The sequence below is a fragment of the Phoca vitulina genome, unplaced genomic scaffold (genome assembly GCF_004348235.1).
Source record: "Phoca vitulina isolate PV1807 unplaced genomic scaffold, GSC_HSeal_1.0 scaffold6, whole genome shotgun sequence".
In the NCBI taxonomy this organism is placed as follows: Eukaryota; Metazoa; Chordata; class Mammalia; order Carnivora; family Phocidae; genus Phoca; species Phoca vitulina.
In genome coordinates this window covers 63,239,707-63,252,867 of record NW_022589709.1, presented here as the reverse complement: position 1 = coordinate 63,252,867, position 13,161 = coordinate 63,239,707, and the positions used below count along the sequence as shown (strand labels likewise).

The 13,161-nt window shown below is 36.9% G+C and overlaps 1 protein-coding gene and 1 non-coding gene across 4 annotated transcripts in view; both read right to left on the bottom strand.

The window, feature by feature from the left end:
• PDE4D (phosphodiesterase 4D) overlaps positions 1 to 13,161 on the bottom strand; it is a 1,449,177-nt gene that overhangs the window by 1,236,054 nt on the left and 199,962 nt on the right. The gene's annotated exons all lie outside the window — the stretch shown is intronic.
• On the bottom strand, positions 1,746 to 1,851 carry LOC116632554. The gene has a single exon (XR_004299469.1). It is a non-coding gene; the product is annotated as a U6 spliceosomal RNA (small nuclear RNA).

The following is a 13,161-nucleotide window of genomic DNA, read 5'->3' as shown; positions in this document are numbered from 1 at the left end:
GACTGTTGAATCACATACCTGTACCTCTGAAACAAATAATACAATACATGTTAAAAGAAAAAAAAGAAGATGATGATGATAGCAGGAGGGAAAGAATGAAGGGGGGAAATCAGAGGGGAAGACGAACCATGAGAGACGATGGACTCTGAAAAACAAACTGAGGGTTCTAGAGGGGAAGGGGGTAGGAGGATGGGTTAGCCTGGTGATGGGTATTAAAGAGGGCACGTTCTGCATGGAGCACTGGGTGTTATACACAAACAATGAATCATGGAACACTACATCAAAAACTAATGATGTAATGTATGGTGATTAACACAACAATAAAAAATTAAAAAAAAAAAAGAATAACCCTGAAATGCGTCCTATTATGATATGGCTCAAAATGCCAATAGGTCCCGGTAGATGATATAAATTGAAGAACGCTAAAGTTTCCTGATGATTTGGAGAGGAATCTTGTCTTTGGCTATTGTGTCTTTCTCCTTAATCACATTAATTTATAAATGTACAACTTTTAAAAATTTTTCTTATCAGGAAAGTTGATGAACTATCTCTTCAGCTATCCCTGTTGAAGAGTGATTAAAAAGATTCCTGAACATTGACTACCACTTTATTTTGACTTTTTCTTAAAATATTAAACAGACAAATGGAATTCCTATACTCATTTTTAGTGTGCAATTATATGACAATATGTTTATGTGATGCTTTGTAAAAAGCATCTAAATACAAAATAACAAGAGAAGAATTTTCCAAGATAAAAGATTAAAATTAACAATATCAACACTTTGGAGAATCATTAAAATTAAGGAATATGATTTTAGGGTGCCTGGGTGGCTCAGTTGGTTAAGCGACTGCCTTCGGCTCAGGTCATGATCCTGGAGTCCCAGGATCGAGTCCCGCATCAGGCTCCCTGCTCGGCAGGGAGTCTGCTTCTCCCTCTGACCCTCCTCCCTCTCATGCTCTCTGTCTCTCATTCTCTCTCTCTCTCAAATAAATAAATAAAATCTTTAAAAAAAAAAAAATTAAGGAATATGATTTTAAATAAATGATATCAAATTCTGCCTCCTTTCTAAGTCAATTTCTAACTGAAAATATAACTCCGAGTAGTTCTATTAAAATGGATCTAAAAATAGACTTTTTAAGGCCATTCAAATATCTTTAAAAAAAAAACTTTAGTTGTTTAGAAATATTTTAGTCTATACAATTGTAATTTATCACATTTACAAGTTTTTATTCTTTGATGATACCTGCGTTTCCTCACTTTTACATTTATCCTTGAAAATTGTTTTAAACATGTGAAAGGTAAATTCAAAGTCAGGTGACTATTTCCATTTGATTAAGAAAGACCGTGATCTCTGGGGTGCCTGGGTGGCTCAGTCAGTTAAGCATCTGACTTTTGATTTCGGCTCAGGTCATGATCTCAGGGTTGTGAGACAGAAATCATGCGTTGGGCTCTGCACTAAGCATGAAGCCTGCTAGGGATTCTCTCTCTCCCTCTGCCCCCCTCCCTGTTTGTGCTCTTCAAGAAAGAAAAGAAAGGAAAAGAAAAAAAGAGAAGAAACCCTTTTCTATATAGATCTATATGTAACATGCATATGGACTGAATTGTCAAAAATATTACATAATTCTTGGTTCTTAAGCAATGAGGAACTCTTAAATAGTCTCACAATATTTCCAGCATTATTTAAAAGTTAAGGCAAATTCTCAAAAGCTGAAATTTGTTCAAATATTTTTGCAAGGAAAAGTTGAAACTAAAGAAGAATATCCTTTTATTCATGTCATCCTTGTGAAGGGGCCATGCTAATCTTTTCTGTATCATTCCAATTTTAATATGTGTGCTGCTGAAGTGAGCATGGATATAATTTTATAAAATGAGAAGTATTTTTTTACCCCATACTGCTATTGTTATTAACATTTTTAAATGTTCAAGTAAGTGACCATGCAAAAAAGATGCATAAATCCCAATAGTACAATTGTGCAACACAGAAACACCTGTGTAACCCACACTCTCCTGATGACATAGAACATTTCCATCTCCTTAAAACATTCTCTTAAGTCTCTCTCTCGTCAATCTTAACTTCACAGAGGCAATCATTTTTTTTAACCTTGCATTGGTTTTGGTCTAGAACTTCCTAAAAATGAAATTATGCAAGATGTATTATGTTATTTTGGTTCTTTTGCTCAGCATTATGTCTGTGAGACTCATTCATGTTGTTGTGGGTACCAATAGCTCATTCATTTATACCGCTGAGTAGTATTCCACTTTGTACAACTAAACCAAAATGGGATTATTCATTCTCCTGTTGATAATGAGTTGTTTCCAGTTCAGGGCTGTAATGAATGAAGCTGCTACAATCATTCTTAACAAGTCTTTCTTACATATAAATTTTTATTTCTTCTGGGTAACTTTTAATTTTAAGCACAAAAACTTTTTCCAAAGCAGTTTTAACATTTAATATCCCTACCAGCAATGTAGGAGAGTTTAGTCATTCCAATCTTCCCCACCAGTATTTGGGGTTGATGATATTTTTTATTTTGGCCATGCTAGTGGGTGTATAGTATTATCTCAATGTGCTTGTAAATGCTTTTCTCTGAAGGCTAAAAATTTTAAGCTCTCTTTACTGTGTTCACTAACCATTCATATATGTACCTTTGTAAAGTGCTCATTGAAATACTTTGGAAATTTTTGTCTTTTTAAGTATGAAATTCTTTATGTAATAATGATTTGAGTGTTTTATCAGACATGTTTTACAAATATTTTCATCTTGTTGGTGGCATGCTTACTCATTTAGTCTTTTGATGATATATCAATTTTTAAGGTATTTTCTGTATCTTATCAAAGAAATATTGACCTACTATTGTCTTAGTCAGTTCAGGTTGCTCTAACAAAAACCAGAGACTGGGTGGCTTATAAACAACAGAACTTTATTTTTCCCAGTTCTAGAGGTTGGGAAGTACAAGATCAAGGTGCTGGAAATTCAGTGTCTGGTGAGTGTCAGCTTCCTTTTCACAGGCAGCTGTGCCTTGGCTATATTCTCACACAACAGAAGGGGAGAATTTTGGTCTCTTCAGCCCCTTAGAAGGTCACTAATCCCATTCATGATGGCTCCACCTTCACAGTCTAATCATCTCCCAAAGGCCCCACCTCCTAAAACCATCACATTGGGGGTTAGATTTTAATATGCGAATTTTGGGAGGACACAAACATACCATCCACCACAAACACCAATTTGAAAAATAATAACCTACATTTTCTTCTAGTAGTGTTTTATTTTTACGTCTGTGATCCACTGTGAATTAATTTTTGTTTACAGCTTGAAGTAGTAGTGGAGATGCATTTTTTTCCATGTGAACATCCAATTGTTCCAGTACCATTTGTAAATAAGACTTCGCATTCCCTCTTTTAATTGCCTCGGTGTCTTGAAAAAATCAAGTTACTCTGTAAATATGTGTCTATTTCTGGACTATATTCTGTTCTGTCTATACTTATGCCAAAGTTTCACCATCTTGATCATTGTATTTTTATAGAAAGTCTACAGTCAGGTAGAACTGTTCTCCTTCAAGATTATTTTAACTACTCCAGATTCTTTCCTTTTTCATATAAATTTCAAAATAAGCTTGTCAATTCCTCGGACATAACACCCTCCTGAGATGAAAATTAAGATTTAAATCCATAGATTAATTCAGGGAGAAGTGACATTTAACAATACTGAGTCTTCCAATCTACAAACATGGTATTTCTCTCCATTTATTTAGGTCTGCTTTAATTTCTCTCAGTACTACCTTATAGTTTTCTTTGCAGAGGTTCTGCATGTATTTTCTTAAATTTACTTCTAAATGTTTTATTTTTTGATAATATTATAAATGGAATTTTCAATTTTCACTATTTCAAGTATTTATAAATAAAATGAATTTGTACAGACTTGGATACTGAGACCCTCCTCATCTCACTTATTGGTTCAAGTCACTTTCTTTGAAATTCTTCCTTGTGGTTACCTATGTACATGTTCATGTCACCCATGAATAAAGACCACTTTATTTTTTCCTTTGCAAAATATGCCTTTTAATTCTCTTGCAAAATTGCACTGGCTAGTATCTCTAGTGAAATAGTGAACAGAGGTAGGACAAAAGATATTACTGCTGTGTTCCCCATCTTAGGGAGAAAGCACTCTTTCACCTTTAAGTACGATGTTAGCTATAGGGTTGAACAGTTGTGTTGTTGTTGTTGTTGTTGTTGTTGTTGTTGTTGTTTGGAGATGGTTTTATCAAATACTCCTACAGATAATTCTTTATTGGGGTGGGGGTGTCCTGTGCCTTGGAGGATGTTTAGTAGCATTCCTGGCTTCTACTAACTAGACAGTAGTAACACCCTTCTCCTCATTGTCACAACCCAAAAATGCCTCCAAACATTGGCCCCCGGGTCAAAACTGCCCTCATCTGAGAACCACTGAGTTAAACTGAGGCAGTAGGTGAGACACCAGAGAATGTAGTTAACTTCATCAGAAGGATCTTTAGTTAGCTCACTAGGGGAGGCTTGTGGTTTCTGACTTGCAGGCTGAGTTGCTTGAGACCACTATCTACTTATACCCATCAGCCCATTAAGAAGATCCGACCCATTATTCTAGGTGCCACACTTATACAAAACCCCAACACTGAGCTTCAGGTCCCCCAAGATATGCTAGTATATCCTTGGGGAGGAAGTATTCTCAGGCCTCCAGGCTTTCCAGGTCCCTCAGAGATGACAAAGAATGAAAGCAGCCTTATCTGCCTCTCCATTGTCTGTTTTTCCTGAAGAGTCAGAGCCAAGGCCTAGAGGGATTTTCTCACCTTCAATGAAGGTGATCATTTTTTTATTATTATTATGTTATGCTAATCACATACATTACAACATTAGCGTTTGATGTAGTGTTCCATGATTCATTGTTTGCGTATAACACCCAGTGCTCCATGCAGAACGTGCCCTCTTTAATACCCATCACCAGGCTAACCCACCCCCCCCACCCCCCTCCCCTCTAGAACCCTCAGTTTGTTTCTCAGAGTCCATAGTCTCTCGTGGTTCGTCTCCCCCTCTGATTTCCCCCAGTTCATTCTTCCCCGCCTGCTAACTTCTTCTTTTTTTTTTTTAACATATAATGTATTATTTGTTTCAGAGGTACAGGTCTGCAATTCAACAGTCTTACACAATTCACAGAAGGTGATCATTTTTTAAAATGACTCAGTTAATTTGCTTTTTAAAGAGCCATATTCTCTCTCTCTCATTCTCTCTCTCCCGCCTCCCTTCCTCCTTTTCTAGTAAGTGCCATCAATGCTTTTCAAATGTAACAAACTGTAACAAACTATATGAACTGCACATGATCAGTTTCCCAATCTGACACATGCTACTGCGAAGGGCTGAGAGTCTATATACTGAATGAACTTTGTAAATTAAAAAATATACACTTTTCTGTTCTTTAAATTTTTTTGGTATTAATAAAATGCCAAGTAATTAAAAAGTGAATTTTCTCATCAAGTATTGTTATAATCCACAGGTACTAAAGGTAAAATTAACAACTTACATGAGGTTCGCCAAGTTCTGTGCATGAGAACAGGTTGAGAACATGGAGCCTCAACAAAAGCAAAAAAATAAAGTAATGAAAGCTATAAGCATGGAGAAATAGAAATCTTTAATTCACTGGGAATCGAACTGGTGAATATAGATGGGGGCACGTACTATGAAACTTTAAATGCCTTAAAAGAAAAATAAACAGTCAGATGGAAACTAACATGTCTAAAAGTGTAGCACAGGGTCCAAATAGGTTAGAAATCTGAACACCGTTTCAAGTGCATTACCAAGATGATGTTTTTAACTACCCAGTCTTCTGAAAAAAAATATTTTTCAGGAGATTGTAACTCCAATTGTGTAATAAAATCAAGGTTCCAATTATTGAAATATACCTTATAAGAAAATTGCTGCTATCATTCTATAACCAAAGTCAGTAGGTTCACTTTCATACAAGTGGTCAAAGCAGGTTTAATTGTAAGAGAATTTCTATGCCAAACCACTTATGCAGGAAATGCAATAATAAGATTTTATTGTGGAAATTTTAACACGATCTAACTTCAATGCATGCTTAATTTGGCATATCCAGAGAAGACACATCTTCAAGATGTTCCAAGTGTGAAGCCCACTAAATTGCAAATGGCTCATTTTTATGGATGTGATGATTAACAAACTGCCAAGGCATTCAGCTATAAAGTAAGGTTTTCAGCCAGTTCAAATGTATATTCAAAATAACATACTCCTGGAGTATCAAGCTCTTTTTGTACCTGAATTCCAGATAATCCCCCTATTGTAAAAACTATGAATTCTTTATTTAGCCATGGTTTCTATGTCATTGGACAATCCTTTGTTATCTTTCTTCAACAAACATCTACCAGTAAAATACAAGTAAATTATAGGCAAAATCTCAATGAAGTGATTAAGTACCAGAAATTGATTTGCATCAAATGTGTTATTTTTCCTTAATGTCTCCTGTTTATTACTAACTGCCTACCATTCAACTAACATGAATGTATTTATCTAGAAGGTCAGAGAACTTAATCACCTTCATAGCCATTTAGAAGAAAAAAAAATCTTTCTACTTGTTCCAAAATGACATATAAATACATTCCTAAAGCAATTTCTAACAAACATATTCCTCTCAAATTTGATTTTGAAAAAAAATAAATAAGCAACTGAAAATTACACACAGAATACTTAAATCATAACTATAGAACAACAATTACTGTATCTGGATATATAATTAGGTGACTATTTCAAAAACACACAAAATTGCACAGTCTAACAGATACTCAATAACCTCCACTATTTTCCCTCCCACTCCAACCCCTCAACTTCTTCCTGTGTTTTTCATGTCAATTTTAGCTCACATATCATCTTTTTCCTCTATTAAGAACAACTTGTTGTATGGTTTCATCTCTTTAATACATGCAATTCAATTACATTTTCTTGTTAATGTATCTAACAGTGAGGATGATTTGTACAAATTGACCCTTTCATTTTCTACCTGTGTGACCTCTGCAGTCAATGGCATAAAGGAAATTCTTGTTCTCTAATTGTGTCATCTATCACAATAAGAAAAATATACTGCATAGATGGAAGACATTTGGAGTATATTACAGTGGATTCAAAAACAATGCAATTCTGTTATATTTATCTGGGATTTAGGATGCCATGTAACATTTCTCCTTGGAGTACCAAAGAATCAGATCATGGGAGTTGAAAGAAGCTCGAACTGCAACTGAGGGGAAGTATATTAAATAAAGACTGCCAGGAAATGGTAATTAAAATGGAAATAATGTCTACTAAATCATAGACTGAAGTTTTCACCACCATTATGGGAGAAAAGGATCTGGAACAAGGAAAATCCACTCAACCTATGTTTCCTCATGGCATCACTCAAAACTGAATAGAAAAAAATATTTTTAAGCATTTCAAGGGGAAGAGAATACTGTTCCAAAAATTCAAAGCAAACCTCTGAAAAATCTTTAACTACAGAAACCAAAAGAAAATTTCAGAAAACAATTTGGCATCCTTATTTTGGATAAAGGGACATGGCCTGTATGAAAGAAACAGGATGAAATGAAGAGAATTCCAGGCAAGATAAAAAGGCAATAGTGTGAAATAGGAAGAAGAAAGCATACGGTAAAAAAAAAAAAGAAAAAATCATAAACTAAAAACAGAGTATAAGAATTGATACCGAAGGTGGTAAATTTAATCATTATTTAACTGTTCTAGACGATCTCGGAGAAAGAAAACGGAAACCGTGGTAGAAAAGAAGTGGAAAAATAGAGACTAGGGAGTTAACCAACATTAATCAGTGTTTCTAGAAGACAGCCCAGAGAAAGAGAAACCACCATGAAAAATACAGTCTTAGAAAACCTTTTGAATCTCAGAAAGAGCAGTTACATGGCTTCAGGAAAAATATAAATGAGTAAAGACCTACACTATAACATAGCTGACATTTTTAAACTAGTAAATATAGGGGGAAAATTCTGCAAGATGCTAGGCGAGATTAAATATGCCTACAAAAAAGAATCAAATACACTAGTTCGGGTGACATTGTCAACATGGCTGAATAAGAGTTTTCTATAGTCTTCCCCCAAAGGAACACGAATTCTGATAATCACCCAGGAATGAAAGAACTTTTGTGAAAGTCTGGGAGTCCAGTGGAGAAGTGCGAGCACACAGTTGGAGCAAAAAAATTAGAGATTGGGTGCACTGAAGGGGTAAGAGGAACTGTTTCACTTTCCCCACATCACAACTCCCCCCAGCACTCCCTGAGCACGGCCCCAGGTCATGAGAGACTTTCTCAGCCCATGATCTTTCCCATAGAGCAATGTGACAGCATATAAGTAAGCACTTGCTTTGCCCAGCTGTGCAGGATGCTGCTAAAGTGACCCACTTCTTTCTAACCCCATCCAGAATACTGAGATGTGAGCTCCATCACAGGGGGTCAGTAGTGGCTGGCAAGCCAGAGTGACAAGTGAGAGCTCAGATCAAAATGTATCAAAGGTCCTAAAACCACTTTACAGACTCCATCAGGAAACCCATCCATGAGCAGCTGGGGATGCCTCACCCATGAAGCCTCCAACTGAACCCAGTGCTCCTCAAACCTAACCCACATATACTCCCATCCCATGGCCAGCTCCCTATGTGTGCTCCCAAGAGGGAGGGTGCTGAGAAGGAGGCTTTGCAGCCAGCCAGCAAGCACAGCAGAAAGCTGACCTGATTCTGCAGGATGAGGAGACAATTACCAAAGCAATTCTAAGAAAGAAGAATAGACATGAAGGCATCACACCTCCTGATTTCAAACTATATTACAAAGCTATCCTAATCAAAACAGTATGGTACTGACATTAATTTAAAAAAAAAAAAAAAAAAGAGGGGGCCCCGGGGGGGCCAAGTAAGTTAAAAAAAAAAAAAAAAAAACAGACACAAAACCAATGGAATAGAATCAAAAACCCAGAAACAAACCCATGCATATGTGGTCAACTAACATTTGGCAAAAGAGCCAAGAATATTCAATGAGAAAGATAAGTCAATAAATGATGCTGGGAAAACTTTATATTCACACGCAAAAGGATGAAACTAGACCTATATCTTACCCCATACACAAAAATCAACTCAGAGTACATTACAGACTTAAATGTAAGACCTGAAACTTTGAAACTCCTAAAAGAAACAGGAAAAATTCTCCTTGACATTGGTCTTGGCAAGGATTTTTTTAGCTATGACAGCAAAAGCATGAGTAAAAAAAGAAAAAATCAATAAGTCGGGCCTACAACAAACTAAAAAGCTTCTGCACAGAAAAAAAACAAAAAAACCCAGGGCGCCTGGGTGGCTCAGTCGTTAAGCATCTGCCTTCGGCTCAGGTCATGATCCCAGGGTCCTGGCCCACATCGGGCTCCCTGCTCCACGGGAATCCTGCTTCTCCCTCTCCCACTCCCCCTGCTTGTGTTCCCTCTCTCACTGTGTCTCTCTCTGTCAAATAAATAAATAAAAACTTTTAAAAATATCCACAAAATGAAAAGGTAAACTATACAATGGGAGAAAATATTTGTAAACCACATATGTGATAAAGGGCAATATTCAAAATATATAGAGAACTCATATAACTCAACAGCAAAACAAAAACAAATAATAAATATCCCAATTTAAAAATGGGCAAAACATAGGGCACCTGGATGGTGCAAGTGGTTAACCAACTGACTCTTGGTTTTGGCTCAGGTTGTGATCTCAGGGTCACAGGATCAAGCCCCAACTCGGGCTCCGTGCTCAGCACAGAGTCTGCTTAAGATTCTCTCTCCCTCTCCCTCAGCCCCCCACCTCACATGCTCTCTCTCTCAAATGAATAATTTTTTTTTAAAAATGGGAAAAAGAAAGCAACTGATTTCTGTGCACTGATTTTGTATCCTGCCACATTACTGAATTACTGTATGAGTTCTAGTAATTTGGGGGTGGAATCTTTTGGATTTTCCACATAAAGTATCATGTCATCTGCAAAGAGAGAGAGTTTGACTTCTTCTTTGCCAATATGAATACCTTTTATTTCTTTTTGTTGTCTGATTGCTGTTGCTAGGACTTCTAGTACTATGTTGAACAATAGTGGTGAGAGTAATCAATGCACAGAAATCAGTTGCTTTCTTACACACTAACAATGCAACTGTAGAAAGAGAAATTAGAGAAACGATTCCGTTTACAATAGCACCAAAAACCATAAGATACCTCAGAATAAACCTAACAAAAGAGGTAAAGGATCTATACTCTAGGAACTATAGAACACTCATGAAAGAAACTGAAGAAGACACAAAAAGATGGAAAAACATTCCATGCTCATGGACCGGAAGAATAAACATTGTTAAAATGTCTATGCTACCCAGAGCAATCTATACCTTCAATGCCATCCCGATCAAAATTCCAATTACATTTTTCAAAGTGCTGGAACAAACAATCCTAAAATTTGTATGGAATCAGAAAAGACCCCGAATCGCCAAGGAAATGTTGAAAAAGAAAAACAAAGCTGGGGGCATCACGTTGCCCGATTTCAAGCTATATTACAAAGCAGTGATCACCAAGACAGCATGGTACTGGCACAGAAACAGACATATAGACCAATGGAACAGAATAGAGAGCCCAGATATGAACCCTCAACTCTATGGTCAAATAATCTTCAACAAAGCAGGAAAAAATATGCAATGGAAAAAAGACAGTCTCGTCAATAAATGGTGCTGAGAAAATTGGACAGCCACATGCAGAAGAATGAAACTTGACCATTCTCTAACACCATACACAAAGATAAACTCAAAATGGATCAAAGACCTCAATGTGGGACAGGAATCCATCAAAACCCTAGAGGAGAACATAGGCAGTAACCTCTTTGACATTGGCCACAGCAACTTCTTTCAAGATACATCTCCAAAGGCTAGTGAAACAAAAACAAAAATGAACTTTTGGGACTTCATCAAGATAAAAATCTTCTGCACAGCAAAGGAAACAGTCAACAAAACAAGAGGCAACCCACGGAATGGGAGAAGATATTTGCAAATGACACTACAGATAAAGGGCTGGTACCCAAGATCTATAAAGAACTTCTCAAACTCAACACCCAAAAAACAAATAATCAAGTCAAAAAATGGGCAGAAGACATGAACAGACACTTCTCCAAAGAAGACATACAAATGGCTAATAAGCACATGAAAAAATGTTCATCATCATTAGCCATCAGGGAAATTCAAATCAAAACCACATTGAGATACCACCTTACACCAGTTAGAATGGCAAAAATTGACAAGGCAAGAAACAATAAATGTTGGAGAGGTTGTGGAGAAAGGGGAACCCTCTTACACTGTTGGTGGGAATGCAAGTTGGTACAGCCACTTTGGAAAACAGTGTGGAGGTGCCTCAAAAAATAAAAAATAGAGCTACCCTATGACCCAGCAATTGCACTCCTGGGTATTTACCCCAAAGACACAGATGTAGTGAAAAGAAGAGCCATATGCACCCCAATGTTCATAGGAACAATGTCTGCAATAGCCAAACTGTGAAAGGGCCGAGATGCCCTTCAACAGATGAATGGATAAAGAAGATGTGGTCCATAAATACAATGGAATATTACTCAGCCATCAGAAAGGATGAATACCCAACTTTTACATCAACATGGATGGGACTGGAGGAGATGATGCTAAGTGAAATAAGTCAAGCAGAGAAAGTCAATTATCATATGGTTTCACTTATTTGTGGAACATAAGGAATAGCATGGAGGACATTAGGAGAAGGAAGCGAAAAATGAAGGGGGGGAAATCAGAGGGAGAGATGAACCATGAGAGGTTATGGACTCTGAGAAACAAACTGAGGGTTTTAGAGGGGAGGGGGGTGGGGGATGGGTTAGCCCAGTGATGGGTATAAGGAGGGCACGTACTGCATGGAGCACTGGGTGTTATATGAAAACAATGAATCATGGATCACTACATCAAAAACTAATGATGTATTCTATGGTGACTAACAAAACCAAACCAAACAAATAAATAAAATAAAATAAAAAATGGGAAAAAGAGTGGAATAACATTTTCCAAAGATGACACACAATGGCCAACAGGAACATGAAAAGGTTCTTGACATCACCAATCATCAGGGAAATGCCAATCAAAGCACAGTAACATATCACATCACACCTGTTAGAATGTCTATTGTCAAAAAAAGAAAGAAAATACAGAGAAATAACAAATGCTGGCGAAAATGTAGAGAAGAGAGAACCCTGTGCACTGTTGGTGGGAATGTAAGTTGGTGCAGACACTGTGGAAAACAGTATGGAGGTTCCTCAAAATATTTACACTAGAACTACTATATGATCCAGCAATTGCACTTCTCAGTACATATCCAAAGGAAATGAAGTTGTTATCTCAAAAAGATATATGTACACCTATTTTCATTGTGGTATTATTCACAATAACCAAGGTTTGGAAACAACCTAAGCGCCTGTCAACAGATGGATGGATAGCGCGCTCTCTCTCTCTCTCTCTCTCTCTCTCACACACACACACACACACACACACACACAGGAATATTATTCACCCTTAAAAAGAAAGCCTGCCATTAGCAACAACATGGAGGGAACTACAGTAGGTGAAATAGCTAGACAGGGGCAGGCAAATACTACATGATACCATGTGGCATCTTAAAAAAAAAAATCAAACTTATAGAAACTGGAAGGAGAATGGTAGTTGCCAGGAGATGAGGAGTGGGAAATATGGGGAGAGGGTACAAACTTTCAGTTCTAAGATGAATGAGGTCCAAGGATCTAATTATAGGATGGTCACTATAGCTGATAACAATGTATCATATAATTACATTTTGCTAAGAGTAGATAAGTGTTCTCACACAAACATGAAAAAAGGTAAAAATGTGAGGTATGGATGTGTTAATTAAGAGAGTCCTTGTACAATGTATACAAATCACCACACTATATACTTTAAATATATTACAATGTTGTCAATTATACTTCAATAAGGCTGAAAGAAAAGAAAAAAATGATCCTATATCAGGGGCAGTTAAAAATATCAGAAAGTGGGGCGCCTGGGTGGCTCAGTCTGTTAAGCAGCTGCCTTCAGCTCAGGTCATGATCC